Source organism: Ischnura elegans, chromosome 6, assembly GCF_921293095.1.
Source record: "Ischnura elegans chromosome 6, ioIscEleg1.1, whole genome shotgun sequence".
NCBI lineage: Eukaryota > Metazoa > Arthropoda > Insecta > Odonata > Coenagrionidae > Ischnura > Ischnura elegans.
In genome coordinates, this window is record NC_060251.1 from 75,923,666 (window position 1) to 75,939,326 (window position 15,661).

The window sequence follows — 15,661 nt, forward strand, 5'->3', positions numbered from 1 at the left end:
ATAATAAAAGCCAGAAGAAGGACTTAAAAACAACTTCCTGTTGCGTTTCAAAAAAATGCTCTTAGGCAAAAGCTATACTTCGATTCTATAAATATTTGAAAAACCTTGGGGACTTTCGGTAGAAAAATGTACCTGTTGAAAATTTCATCATTCATGAAAGCCCAGAAGGGTGATTAAAAACACGAATTCAACCCAATGGATCTGATGAATAATCAAAATGGCCTTTCCCTCTCCTGAGGGCATTGCGTAAACATAAACGCAAATTAGGCCGAAGAAGTTCTCAAAGTCTCATTCCATTCAACCTGTCGGCATGAATGTTTTATCTTAACGAACCAAAATAACCAATCTTCGATACGTATGGGCAATTCTTTGAAAAAAGAATTTTTGAAGTGGATCAAAGCTGTGTGACCAAAAAAATAAATAGAATAAATAACCGTGTCAACATTAGACCACAAAAATTATGGCTGATATGAAATCACTTTTTATTTGTCAAGGATTGGAATACAGTTATATTTTTGCAAAACAATAAAACATTTTCCTCTTGAACACCCCCTGACCTGATATAAAATAAATCTCATGCTTTCCATTTGAATTGCTTTTCTGGAGTAAATTTACTTATTTCAAAAATGCCCTCAACATTGATATTGATATACCAATCGACTGCGACTTATCCTGAAGTAAGCTTACCTATCTAAGCATATCATACCAAGGAAAAACCATCCATCGGATTGAACCTCTGGGTGAACAAATTTGCACCTCTTTTTTCTGAACTGAGTCGTAATTCGCATGACGCAAGCTTTCGGATAAGCCCTAAGCATTGAAATTGTATGATCTGTTGTGAGTTAGTCTGAGGTAAGCCCTACCCCAACCTGGGTAAAATTACCTTTCGTGTTGAACCAGTGAGTGAACTAACTCCCTCTTTTCCTTCTCCCGTTATACATGCTCTTGGATAAGTCCTCAACATTAATATTGGAAAAAATAATCTGCTGTGACTTAGCCTGAGGTGGATTATTACCTAGGCGAGAAACATTTCGACTTGAATAAACTTGAACCTCTTTTCTTACTCCCATGACACAAGCTTTTGGATAAGCCCTCGATTTTGATATCGTAAAATCTAAGCCGCTGTGACAATCCAAGATATGCTCTACCCTTATCTAGGAAAAAACCTTTCGGCTTGAAATAACTTTGCACCTCTTTTCTTATGCACCAAGTCGTAACTCCCTCTGACACGCACCAGATAAATGTCGGTAGGGCTATGAGTGCTATATGTGCGAGTATATATATAAGGTTGGGCGTATAGATCCATCCGACCACCACCTTTCGCTTTCCTCCATACATCTCCGGCAGCCCATATCTCTCCCTCCCCTCTCCACGGCACTTGGCCCATTCTTTCCCGCTCATCAAGTTCGCCGGCAGGAGCATCCATTCCGCCGCCGTCGGATGAGAAGTGTTTGAGGGCGGGAGAGGAGCGAGGAGGTGGTGACTGCATAACCGCGAAGAAGAGGCCTATGGGCGGAGAGGGGTCGGAAAGCCAAGGGGTGCGGGGGAGCTATGGGGAGGAACGGGACGGTAAAGTGGGGAGCCGGGAGCGGGGGTGAGTTGCAAAGTGAGTTGCTCGCTGTTTCTGAGTCTTCGCATTTCCATAATGGAGTCGGCAGGGTGCTCCATAAACTCTCGAGTATGTATCGGGTGCTAATGGGCACCAGGCGGCGCCCACCCTTCCCCAAGGGATGAGGTTCTTCCTCTCCCTTACTTCTTATCCCCCAATCTTATCCCCATGACATTCTCTCCACTTCTTCTCTCTCTCTCTCTCCAACTATCCTTTCTTCACTTTATTACGCTTATTCCTCATCAGCCATTTGGGAACGAGATACTCCTCTCTCGGTCTATATTATAACCCTCAGTATTGATATAGTAAAATTCAATCTTCACCAAGTCGTAACTCCCATGACTCAAGTTTTTGGATAAGTCCTAAAAATTGATACTGTAAAATCCAATCTGTTGTGACAATCTGAGGTAAAGTCGACCCTTACCTAGGAAAAATCACCTTTAGGCATGAAGAAACTTGCACCTATTTTCTTATGCAACAAGTCGTGACTCACGCGACATAAACTCTTGGATAAACCCTAAACGTTGATATTGTTCAACCTAATCTGCTGTGACCTAGTCTGAGGTAAGCTCTACCTTTACCTAGGAAAAAACAGACTTCACCTTGTACCACTGAGTAATAAAACTTGCAATTCTTTACTCATGCAATTAGTTGAAACTACCCTGATACAAGCTTTTAGGTACAAGTATGTTCGATAAGGCATACGTTTTAATTCGGATATTTCAATTACAGAAAAATTTCCCATTACACTCGTTTAAGTTTCTTTAAAAACATGATTCACAGCATGAATGTGACGTTTATTCCTCATCAACTCCTCTCTCGTTCTATCTCGTTCTCTCCAGTCATATACTCTTTTCTCGTTCTGTCTTAAAACCTTGATAATCAGGCTGTTAGATTAGGCGTACGTTTTCATTCGGATATTTCAATTGTAAGTAAATTTTTCCACGTTATTCTTTATGATTATGATCATCAGCATAAATTCGATGGCAATTTCTCATCAGGTATTCGGGAGCAGGATACTCCTCTATTGTTGTCTTGCAACCCTGATAAACTAGTTGTTCGAACAAACGTACGTTTTAATTCGGGTGTTTCAATGATAGGTAAATTTTTCCATGTGATTCGTTTACATTTCATTTAAAACACGATTCTTATTTATCAACTAAAAAGAAAACAATCTTGTTTCTTATCAGCCATTCTCGAGCAAGATACTCCTCCCTTCGTCTGTCTTGTAATTCTGACAACCAGACTGTTCGAGTAGACATGCATTTGAATTCGGGTGTTTCAATGATGAGTAAAATTTTCAACGCCATTCGTCATAATTTCATCTAAAACATGAATTGCAACGTGAATTCGAAATGTGGTGTTATGCTTTATTAAAGACGGAGGCTGCTAGATACTCGCACACTACGTGGTAGCCTTATATGTCTTGAGGAGTTAATAACGGATATCATTAAGAGAAATACGTACAAAATCATCCTTGAACTGCACTGCACCGATGATAGAAGCCAGCAATGAGGAAGTCTTAGGAACAGTGGAGTAAATTAGGGATATGACACTACTAATGGCATCACATATTCGCTCACATTGCGAAATTTGAAGTTTTGATAAAGGCAATACAAAAACACAAGGAAAGTATGACCGGCAAAGGAAAGCCTCCTTTGAGATACGTATATCAAGTGGTTAAGGATGCAAATGAAAATAGTAAACGTTAAAATATTAGCTGAGAGATGCGTTAAACCAATCTCGCGACTGTTAACTAACCATAATGATGACTCCCCCCTCCTCGCAGAGTAAATAGGGTCCTCTCCAGAGTATCAATTGAAAAACTAAGGCTATAACGGATATTTACAGAGTTTTTTCCACGATAATTCGTCGCCGAATCAATTAAGTACAGAATTTTCTATTTACCCTAGAAAACTCGTTGTATTATTTGAAGACAAAAGTTTGGATCGACATTGCCAGAGAGCAGATCAATTTGTTTTGTAACCTCCGTTATTTAGAGACTATTCATTTGAAAATTTATATAATTTCATGTACATTTAATTGACGATAAAGTAATAGCCACTACACTTTGGATCTGAAGGATCAACATTTTTCGTATTTTAAGAATTTAAATGAAAATCAGCATCCTGCCACCATTTAAAATTACCATTTCAAAAAATACATGAAAGGCTATTCAAAACGTAAAAAATTCACAATTATCAATTAAATTTATTCTTGAAGATTCATTTATGACAAAATTGTGTAACGAATTACTGTAATCATTATAAAAAGTCGTCATAAACCTACTTGAAACAAAAGCTATTTCTACGTACTTCCAACATACAGCTTACTCCTCCAAATTATGTTCCCCGGCATTAAATCTCCTTACATCACCTATTTGAAGGAAAACAGGTCATTCAAACGTCATCAGGACTCAAAGCAAAAAGGGGAAACAACGCGTTTCTTCCTTTTGAGCGCTTGTCTCAGAATCGCTGAGGATTCCTTTTTGGCCTCTGGTGGGAGGCCGGAGACGAATAAGGAGGTAAGACGTGGTCGAGTTCAGCTCTGACGCCGGAACGAGAAGCAAACAATGGGGAAGTGTTTGGGCACCTTCCCAAACGACGTATTGTTGGGTCCTGGGGTAGCTTGAGGATAACTTCATTATCACATGGAGTGCCTGTAGCTCGGTGATAAATTATCCGTTGGTGGTATTAGTACGGTACGAGAAAAAGGGCGTTTATGGACCTTCGACGTCACCGGTTCAAAAGGAAAGAAATATAAGCTCATCATAGCCCTTCCTTGAACCATAAATATATTATAGGGTGTTCACGGAACGCCCTGCCATTTACCCAAGAGACGGAAGTTGCTATGAAAAATCTAGTGCATGATAATCATTCAACCATTCCAATTCATATGTCTTTAATCGCCAGCTTCAAAAAAATGATATAAATAAAATATCAGATGTGGCGCTGCAGTTTGTGGTGGTATATCCAATGTATTAATGTCCAAACAAGATTCCATATTATTTAATTATGGAATCATTTACATACTGATTAAAATTTATTGGCATTCAGACAGATTCTCAGTCGTAGATTTTGGATTTGAAATGCAGAATGTCCAAGAATGCTGCCATTTTTATAGGCTTTTGAAGAACAGCACTTCACAATAATTGCCCCAAGTATGGTTTATTAAAAGCCCATTTAGGAATTCGTATTAGCAATGAATACGTTAAGGTCTGTAAACTTTTTTTTGGCATAAATAACATTAAAGATTTTCATTTTGAAGATCTCCAAGACAGCAAATGAAATAACGGGTTTACTTATGTGCTCTGTAAATAATATTTCAAGGCCAATGGTTTGATTAATAGTGAATGTTTTTCACAGTTTATTTAAAAAATGTATGAGCAAAATGGAGAAAGAAAGGGTATAAAAAAATTCTCGTAAGTCCTAGATAGCAAAATAAAATAACGAAAGCCTCGTTCCCTCTGATATTACACTTCATTTGCATTGAAGTTTTACTCATGAACGATTACCTGAGTAATCAGATTTGGTGCATTGCGGTATTTGAATTTAAACCTCATTTATTAGCAATATTAAATGAGAATGGGGCAAGACATAAAAGAAAGATTTTGCTGTATAAAATTATTTTGGCGTTACACGAAGAGTTGAAATATATTCTCACCCCCAGAAAGAACAGAAAGGGTGAAAATTGATTCATGAAATACTCTCAACGTTAGCATAGCAATACCACAGTGCCACCATACCTAAGATCTTAATAATTTTGATACTAATGTGGTTCCTGAAATTCCCGATTTCTCCCAATTAACAGTACATTATGTAAGAACAAAATATATACCTCAGCTGACTTGAAATAATTTATATTAGGTATAAATATTAGGTATTAATTTGGTATCTAAATCATTAGAAGATCATTAAATAGTTGAATGTTTACTTCAAGAACTATCCTAAATTTTAGCAGAAAAATCAATCGATATACCACCTCCCTCTTCATAGTTGCTGTGTCAGAATTTGTAAGTTTCCGAGTAAGAGTATATTATTATATACCAATATGACGCTTGTACCTACTAGGGAAAAACTGTAAGCAACGACATACAAACGCGCAGCAGTTATTGAATATTGATGTTTGCTTTTGATTTCCTACTAAAAATTCACCGATTATGACGACTGAATAAGCGCCAGTAATTTAAATATGATCATAAGATGAGGAGGAGAAATATATTGCATTCAGGCCAAAACATGAATTTACATCACTTAAACAAAAGGTAGTCGGTTAAAACGTAAATAAATATTTATTAAACCTGGAGCGTATCATTAATGCATTGCAATAAATTTGTGCAACGAAGTGAATTAAATATACTTGATTGCTTAAACCTCATTTTATCTTGTCAATACAGTATTCATTAGGTTATTTGTCAATTAATGCAGATAATATGCTTTGAGCGATGTTCATTTGAATCATTACTATACAATTTTTTACGATTCGAAGCCATTCGACTGTAAACCATTAAATGCGATGAAGCAATGAAGCGTTCATGCATAACAATTATTGATAAAAATCACACAATGGACGAGAATACGTAGAAATTTGTAAAATGGCCAGTATTCGACAGTGATACCAATAAATGTCGCAGGAATGAAATTGGTGGAATAATTTGTTAGAGAATATTTAATAGCAATATTACAGGCTACCCATCCTTTAGCCTTCTAGATTGGAGACCAAGTCTTACTGATTGTGAGTTGTAAGTAAATGATAACCGCTGATCGCCACGTAAAAATGCAGCGGAAGTTACTGCTACTGAAAAATTCGAGCGTTTCATTGGTATCACGTTAATATCTAGACGGCTATTTCGTAACCGACATGACGTAAACGGACAGTTCGTAATCACAAAACTCGTAAACGCGACAATTGGCAATCAGACAATTTGCGATGTACTATTTCATAACTACGACAGTTCGAACAAAGATGTTCCGTAAACTCAAGTGATCAAATCAACTTATGGAAAGTATGGAAACTATTAATACTCAAATTACTAAGCGTGATACAGTACCTTAAATTTGCGATTCTCAGAATATTTTCTATCCTCTGAACACGTTTTTCGATAGTGTTTACTTTATACTTTTATGAAACGGTTTTTTTTACAATTTTATTGACCGGTAAAGCCGAATTTTCAGTTGTTTTTGCTCGATCAATCACATTCACTCTTATACTACCAAATAATTTAATCAATTGAGTGTTAAAAAGATTTAAAAAAATACAAAGCATGTGTTTCTAATAGTGCTTCTAAAATTTGAAAGTTCAAGTTACTGTCGCACGCTTGGTAGTTTGAGCATAAAGATTTTCATACTCTCTATGAGTTGATTTCATCACTTCCGGTTACGAAACGTCTTAATATGTGTAACGGCGTATGATAAGTACGTTATCATCTTCGTATTGGCAAATTGAAAACTCATTAATGTGGTTTTGAGATCTTAACTACCTCTAGCCGACAGCCTACCAAATAATGCCAATCAATTTAAAAATTTAGCTTCCATAATGTTATTATTCATAGTATTACTTATACAGTTATCTAACAGTAAATTCAACTGATAAACCTAAGCTAAGGACATTCCAAAATAATATAACTGAGATTTTTAAACTTTAGAGATTCGATGGAATTCAGTTAACTGAGGGATAATTTATTCAATAAAGTAATTAATTCCAATCATCCGTCGGGGGAAAATGTTCATGACAAGTTTTCAACTACGGAAGTTTATTCCAAAGTAAAGTATCTAAAGTTTAAGAATGGAATTTAAATTACAAAATCATTTAAAATAAAACACAATATCAAAATATCACGTCGATTGCTATATATGTAAAAACTATGTTAAGATAGATACTTACCAAGAAGTCTAACAATAGGTGGAAGAAGTATTTTCCAGGAGACAAACTTGTAGCTATGGTCTGCCATGAAGCCTTAGGACCCTTAAATAGAGAAAGAACTTAGATAAGACAATGGATATACTTGCAAATAAAGCCAGTCACTAATTGTGGAATGAGATCATCATAGCAAAATTTCTAATCTTCGAAATTAAAATATCTGAACCTTTGTTACTATATTTTTTTACATATTTCAACACGCAAAAACATCATTTCTGCTTAATTTATTTCCCTACATATTGCACGAGATATGTTCTGTTTCACTTTGAGATTTATTCAGCATAAATCTCTGATTTCTTCACAACGGTTTCATTTCCCTCTGCATTTCTACAATGATGATCCGTATTCAATAATGCACAATATATTATCCTAAACTTACGCTAAGTCCAGTAATACCGTGGATAAGGTATTGCTATATTTATTCTGTAATATATCTATATTTGTTGTAGACTAAATATTTATTCTCTCGCGGTCTTTGGATAAGAGAAAACGTCTCCATAAGGTGCTCTCTTCTCACCTACCAACTTTTCCTCATGGTGGAGTGCTCGTAGCCTTCCGCACCATTGATGTGCAATGCCTCAGAACCTCCACCAACGAACGATCCTCCAGGAACCATTGGGTCAGCAACCCCTTCGCATATAAAACTCAAGAAGTTTTTTCTCCCCCAGTTGCGCGTGCGATTCACAGCCTGGAGGGGAAGGTGCATGGGAGGGTGAAGACATTCACTTGCGAGAGATGCAGAAGAGCGTGCTGGAAAAAGGAAACGACTCCATATGGGTGTGCAGACACAGAGAAGAAATATGGAGAGAAAAACTTCCTATAAGACTCTAGCCGAGGTATCACATAAAGCGTAGACGGAAATGGGGTTGACAGATCGCCGCTTGGATGCAGGGAGACCTGGAAGTGGACGTAACATTAAATATCGTAGTATTTATGACTCTTGATATGTTCAGAAGATTCATAAATACCCGGATACTTTTGCCACATACACCCGATAAGATAAATTGCTGGAGAGTAGCAAGACAATTTCTACTTCTTACAGATGAAAATAATAATGAGTTACATGGCCATACTCGATAATGATTAACGAAGGATGATTATTCAAGACCCAAAACTTCCAGATTATTTCAGACTTTCATCAATAAATAAAAAGAAACCTTAAGAACGAAATGTTTCCACATTAAGTTAATGGAATAAAAACTAGCAAATTTTTCCCCCATAACGTGAAACAAGGACGTACCCAGGATCAAAAATAGGGGGGGAGGGGCAAGCTATGGCTGTTTTAGTCGTAGGTACGATTTAAGAATCGAAAAGGTGAATAAAATCAACATTTTAAGGAAACTGTAACAGCTGTTCATTAGTTTTAAAAATTATTTGCTCGAAAAAATATTATTTTCCTCAAAGACATTTGAGATTTTTGCTTCTAGGGGGGGAGGCAGCTGCCCCCTCATGCCCCTCCTGGGTACGTCCATGACGTTAAAGTTGTGAGCTGTCGGTTAGCTAAGGGTATAAATTTAACAATAATAATAATAATAATAATAATAAGTGGAGAAATTTTGGTCAAATATTTGGTCGAATGATACATCCCATAATGGAAATGCAACCTGGATGAGAAATGAAAGAACAGCAGCGGAAAACATAGAAACTATGCTTCCCCCCATTATTACAATGGAAATTCTGGAAAAAATTCTTAGCCGAACCCATAACTGGAAAAGTCCAGGAAGTGATAATATACACAACTTTTGGTACAAAAAATTCACCAGCTGCCATAAGCATCTACTGAAATATATAAACCAATTTTTGAAGTTTCCAGAAAATATTCCAGTTTTTTTAATGGAAGGTAAAACATATTTAATGCCAAAAGAAGTCGCATGTAACGATCCATCAAAATATAGACCGATAACTTGTCTACAAACATTTTATAAAATTTTCACCTCTTGCATAACAGAAGTCATCAACAACCATATAGATGAGAACCACATTTTTACGGAAGAGCAAAAGGGGTGTCACAGAGGAAGCAAAGGTTGCAAGGAACAGTTGATAATTGATTCAATTATTCTTAAACAAATACAAGAAAAGAATAGGAACCTACACAGTTGCTACATAGATTACAAAAAAGCTTTTGCCTCTGTTCCCCATTCCTGGCTTATTGAAGTACTAAACATCTATAAAATTCACCCAGAAGTTATTAAATGTCTCCATACTGTGATGAAAAAATGGAGCACCATCTTGCACATAAAAACTGACGAGGGTCTTTTGCAGACGAATAATATCAAAATCAAACGGGGAATATTTCAAGGTGACTCTTTGAGTGCGTTATGGCTCTGCCTTGCGCTAAACCCTCTATCAAACCTCCTGAATAATACTCAATATGGAGTCAAAATAAAAGGAAAAGAACCAAGATGCCACACTCTATCGCATCTCTTCTATATGGACGATCTCAAGCTATATGCAGGATCTAATAATAATCTAAATCAATTAGTCCGTTTAACTGAAATATTTTCTAAGGATATAAACATGGAATTTGGAATAGATAAATGTAGAACTATCACAATATTCCGAGGTAAAGTACAAAGGAATGATATTCCACTACTGGATGGGCAAATAATAGAGGCCATGGATGAGGGAGACACCTATAAATACCTAGGATTCCAACAAGCAAGACGACTAGACCACTCTACGATAAAGCAAAAACTTTCGACTGAATTCCAAAATAGAATCAAGAAACTTGTTCGCACGGAATTGAACAGCAGAAACCTCACTAATTCAATTAATACCTTTGCCATCCCTCTCCTGACATACTCCTTTGGTATAATCAAATGGTCACAAACAGATCTAGACGACCTACAAAGAAAAATTCGATCCCAAATGACAGAGAAAAATATGCTCCATAAAAGCTCAAACATAGAGAGGAGCACGTTGCCCAGAAAATTTGGTGGAAGGGGTATCGTAGACATCAAGAATCAGCACAACTCACAACTTTCTCAGTTACGGAAATATTTTTTCAGCAAGAAATCTACCTCGGATCTCCTGAGAACTATCTGTGACGCAGACAATAAATACACACCGTTAAACCTATCTGACGAAAGTATGCAAGTTAGTGAAACCACTGTTACTATAGACAGTAAAATGTCAATATGGAAAGCTAAATCCCTTCACGGAAGACACCCTCATGCCCTGGAGGCCCCTGAAATCGATAAAGATGCATCGCACGCATGGCTCAGGCATGGGCAACTCTTCCCAGAAACAGAAGGATTTATGATCGCAATACAAGACCAGGTGGTGAAAACAAAAAATTATGAAAAATATATAATTAAAAACCCAAATTTATTGGATGACAGATGCAGAAAATGTGATAATGCCTCTGAGACGATACAGCACATCACAAGTGGATGCACTAACTTATCTCAAAAAGACTACCTGCACCGTCACAATCAAATATGCAACATCATACACCAGAAATTAGCTCTGAAGTATAAACTCATAGAAAATGGAGTTCCTTATTATAAGTACACACCTAAAACCATCCTTGAAAACGACCACTGTAAGATTTATTATGACCGTTCAATTATTACCGATAAAACAGTCCATAGCAATAGACCTGATCTAGTAGTACAAGATAAAACTCACAATGAAACGTACTTGATAGACATTACCGTACCTAATTCGCATAATATCACTACAGCCTACACCAGCAAAATGGAAAAGTATGAAGAACTTAAAAATGAAATCAAGAGATTGTGGAAATCAGATAAAGTACACATAATACCCATCATTATCTCCGCCACAGGAGTAGTGCCTCATTCACTCCATCAAGGTCTTCAAACTATTGGACTGCCGAAAAACTTGTTTATTACCATACAAAAAGCAGCAATTTTAAATACTTGCCGGATTGTCAGAAAATTTTTCAAAACAGAGTAAAGAGACGAGAGTACTTGGTGATACCCGTACCTCGCCTAAAACCAGCAAAAATGCTGTGAAAACATAAAAAAATATAAAATAATAATAATATCGTTTATTTTCGTAGGCACTGGGGCCCATGAGAAAATATAAGTACAGCTTTCTACATTCCACATTGAGATAGATAAATAAAAGAAAAAAGTAAATAAATATATATACATATACAGACAAATGTGAACAGTGCATATCGCCTAGTGCATGAAAAAAAAAACAATACAATATTTTCGACAAAAAAATAAATAATCGCACTTAGATATAACACACTAATTACAAAATTTAAGGTGACAAACAAAAGAAATATGAACAAGAGATATGAACATAAGACAGTGAATATAAACAATAAATATGAACATAAGAAAGTGAACATAAACAAAAGAAATTTAACTTGGGGATAAGGAGGCATTCTTCAGAAACCCATATGTGCTGTGTTTAAACCTATTGATGTTTGTACTGCTTCTTATTTGGGCTGGGAGAGAGTTCCATATTCGTGAGGCGGTTACTATGAATGATTTGTTCATATGAGGCGTGTGATGTTTTGGAATATGGAGGTCAATGTTATGATTACGGGTATGTATATTATGAACCTCAGATTTTCTAACGAATTTCTCGTACAAGTATGGCGGGTAACCGGTCGTTAAGACACTAAAGGCTAGAGTTATTATGTGAAGGGTGCGACGCTCTTTATACTTAAGCCAGTTAAGGCGGTTGTAATAGTTACTAATATGGTCCCATTTTTTTAAGTCGTAAATAAATCTTACTGCCGAATTCATGGCCAATTGGAGTCTGTTATTGTTTGCGTCGTCTTGGTTAGTGAATAAGGCTGTACAATAATCCAAGTGAGGGAAGACTAGTGTTTTAACTAATGAAATTCGTATGTCGGGTGTAAGTATTTCTCTGGCTCTGACAAGTTGATGCAGTGATCCCAAAAATTTACGCCTCGCATAATTTGTTTGAGGCTTCCAGCTAAGGGTTCGATCGAATATGACTCCAAGGTTTTTTACCGTTTCCTCATAAGGTATATTGTGGCTACCAAGTCTTATTTTTGGTAGATTTTCATGGTCTAAATGGGAAAAGAAATAATTGCTCCCTATAATTATTGCTGTTGTTTTCTTGTCATTGAGAACCATGAAGGGAGAACTGAAAGTGGACGTAACATTAAATATCGTGGTATTTGAATCTGAATATGTTAATTTAATAATCAGTTAATTTAATTGATAATCTGTTCTCCAATTAATCACAAGTAAATGCATTAGTAATTAATGCTTTTTTTGTTTTGATTTTGGCCATTTAGCAGTGTGTTTTACTAGTGATTACAAGTGCTTTACTAGTACCTCACAGGTATTGGTGGGCAGACAGAGAGAAGAAACATGAATGGAAAAACTTCCTCTAAGACTAGCCAGGTATCGCAGATGGAAAATAGCGTAGATGGAAATGGAGTAGACAAATCGCCCTTGAATGAAGGGAGAACTGAAAGTGGACGTAACATTAAATATCGTGGTATTTGAATCTGAATATGTTCAGAAGGTTCATAAATACACGGATAATCTTCCACATACACATGATAAGAAAAATCGCTGGTAGGAGCAAAAAGTAATATCTACACCTCATAGATGGAAATAATCAGGATTACGGTCATACCCAAGTATCAGTAACTATGAGTACATACCAAAGATCCAGAAATACTAGGTAAATTCATCGTTTCATAAAAAGTAACCTTAAGAACAAAATGCTTCTACATTGTAAAGGTGAAAAAAGCTTGCTGATAATATTATACTCAAACGTGAAAATTGTGAAATTTCGGTAACCTATGAGTAAAGTTCAACCTTGAACAGTTGATTTAATTGATTAATACACTCTCCCCTTAACCACTAGTTAATCCATTAGCTGTGAATAGTTTTTTACAATATGAAATTTGACCAGTAATTGATGAGTTCCAGAAGTATTTGTCGGTGCCTGACTAGTATCTCAGAGTAATATTTCTAACGAGATCATAACCCGCAACTGACCACACTTCTTCAAACGGTCCCAAATGAAAAAGTGTTTTTCTCCTAAAACTACCATTGAGAGCCGAGATTACGCCCGTTTTGAGATGACTAAGGCTGTCGAAGAACACCATAAATCTGGCGCTACTCCTAATATCGTAGAGAAGGGGAATTCGTCGTTCGGTCAGGCGTTGTAGGACATCTCCCGAGATAAAAACATCCCCTTACCCAAAGCAAGTCCATCCATCGCTTTGGTAGACGTCAAGGACCGAGGCGACAAAAGGCAAACTCTAAGAAAACTCCTCTTTCTTCTCACTTTTTTATACATTAGCGTCATATCCAGTCTCCTGCGGAGCACATTTATATCCCTCGAGCCTTACACGTCTCTTTATATATATGTACTCAACAGTCGCGGGTGGATATCGCCGCCTCCCTTTTGGACTCTCGACTTCCGCTTCTTTCGTGAGACGCCGTCGCCTCAGGTCCGCAAAGCCATTGGATCCCATTCGTCACACTTCTCCCACCTTCCCCCGATGCAGTACCCGCTTCTCCCCTTGCAAACCCTGCATGGGACTCTGCCACGCACATTTCAACCCCAGTCATCCCATTACCTCTCTGCTCCTTTTAGACGGTAGTTTTTCTCTTCATCTTTCTTCGTCCCTCTTGCTATGCGGAGATCTCCCGCTAGAAAGTCACCTTTGTTCTCTTACCAGCGCACTTTTATGCTTGTTCACCTTCCGTTCTGCTCTCTTTCACGGCTGACGCACTTGGTGCGATATATATCGACTTTCGGTTTTCGCCTTGACCGGCTCTAGGTACCACCGCATCGGCTGCAGGTGTATTCCCACATAAAAATGTTTGATGAAAATGTAAAAAATATATTACAATTTAAAAGAATATAATTTGTTTTCGTTCAAAAAACATTATGTTATGAAGACTAGGTCAAAATTTCTGCAGCCTATTTCAAGAAATAACTTTACAAAATGTATTTATGAAGCAAACTAAATTTTAAGAAGTAGGCTTGAGGTTTCTGAGGGTTAAAACGGAAATTGCCTTAAGAACGAAGAGGTTAAAATATTATTAATAACTTGAGGCGCGCAACTAGCCTATCTTTCCCTGTAGGCTTTATTTCTCACGGGTAATTATAAATGAGATATGGAAGTATGCCGAATCCATGTGGCATTTATGAATTAATCAAAAGTAAAATTATAACGCTCGTTAAAGACATCAACCATCAAGGAATACCCACACTGACACCGCTTCGAGTTATTTATCAACGCTTCATTATAAGAATCAATGAACTACATTTAATAATTACCGTGTATTTCCCAATCAAAAGTATATAAACGCAGCCAATACAATACATAGGAATCGAAAATGCAACGCAGACATTTTGACGTTTCTTAATACAGTATTAAATGAAAATTATTTTATTTGTGTAACCCTCAAAAGGAGAGGCTACTCATTCGGAGAATAGCTTACAAATGTTGATCGAAACCTATTCTGATGCGTTTTAATATATCTATGTTTTTTAAATTGAGGTCTGAAGAAGAAGGATATTGAGATTAACTTCACATCAATGAAGAGAATAGTCATGGGTTAAAATTAATTGGGTCCGTCTAGGTATAACATGCATTTCAAATTTTTATCCGGAAAATTATGTGCAAAAATAAATATTTTCAGAAATTTTCAGAAAAATGGAACAATAGACGAATCATTTAAGTATGCCGGATCTAGCCACGGTGAAACATTTACGGATTCATCCGCAATGCCAAAAGTTTTCGAAAATTCCACCGAGTAAAAAATCATTCACCTTGACTAGGAATTTTCCACAGCGAAACCAAAGTCGCCTTGAAACGTAGCGTAACTTGCTAAAGCACTCAATCGCAAATCGGGGTATCCGGATTCGTATCCCCATCAAAGCGATTGATTTTTTCTCTATGGAATTTACGCACAACAAATGAGTGATGAGTTTGCATTAAAAACATTCTTTATCCTTCGTTTCATTATTTCAACGTTTATATATGCTCATACACGGGATAGTTCCCCTCATTTGGAGTAGCTGCTTGATTGGTGCAAAGTGCGCTTGTCCCGATATGTTTCAATCAACTTGAATCAACTGCATTTAATTTGGAACATGGCGCTCTTGCCAAAACGACCCATCCGTATTTCTAGGGATACGCGTACACGC

At 36.7% G+C, this 15,661-nt stretch overlaps 1 long non-coding RNA gene across 1 annotated transcript in view; it reads right to left on the reverse strand.

The window, feature by feature from the left end:
- The window catches only part of LOC124161020, a 570,739-nt gene that overhangs the window by 142,336 nt on the left and 412,742 nt on the right, over positions 1 to 15,661 (reverse strand). The window contains exon 9 of the long non-coding RNA XR_006865300.1: positions 7,493 to 7,573. This is a non-coding gene — a long non-coding RNA (uncharacterized LOC124161020). The remainder of the gene's footprint in view (positions 1 to 7,492; positions 7,574 to 15,661) is intronic.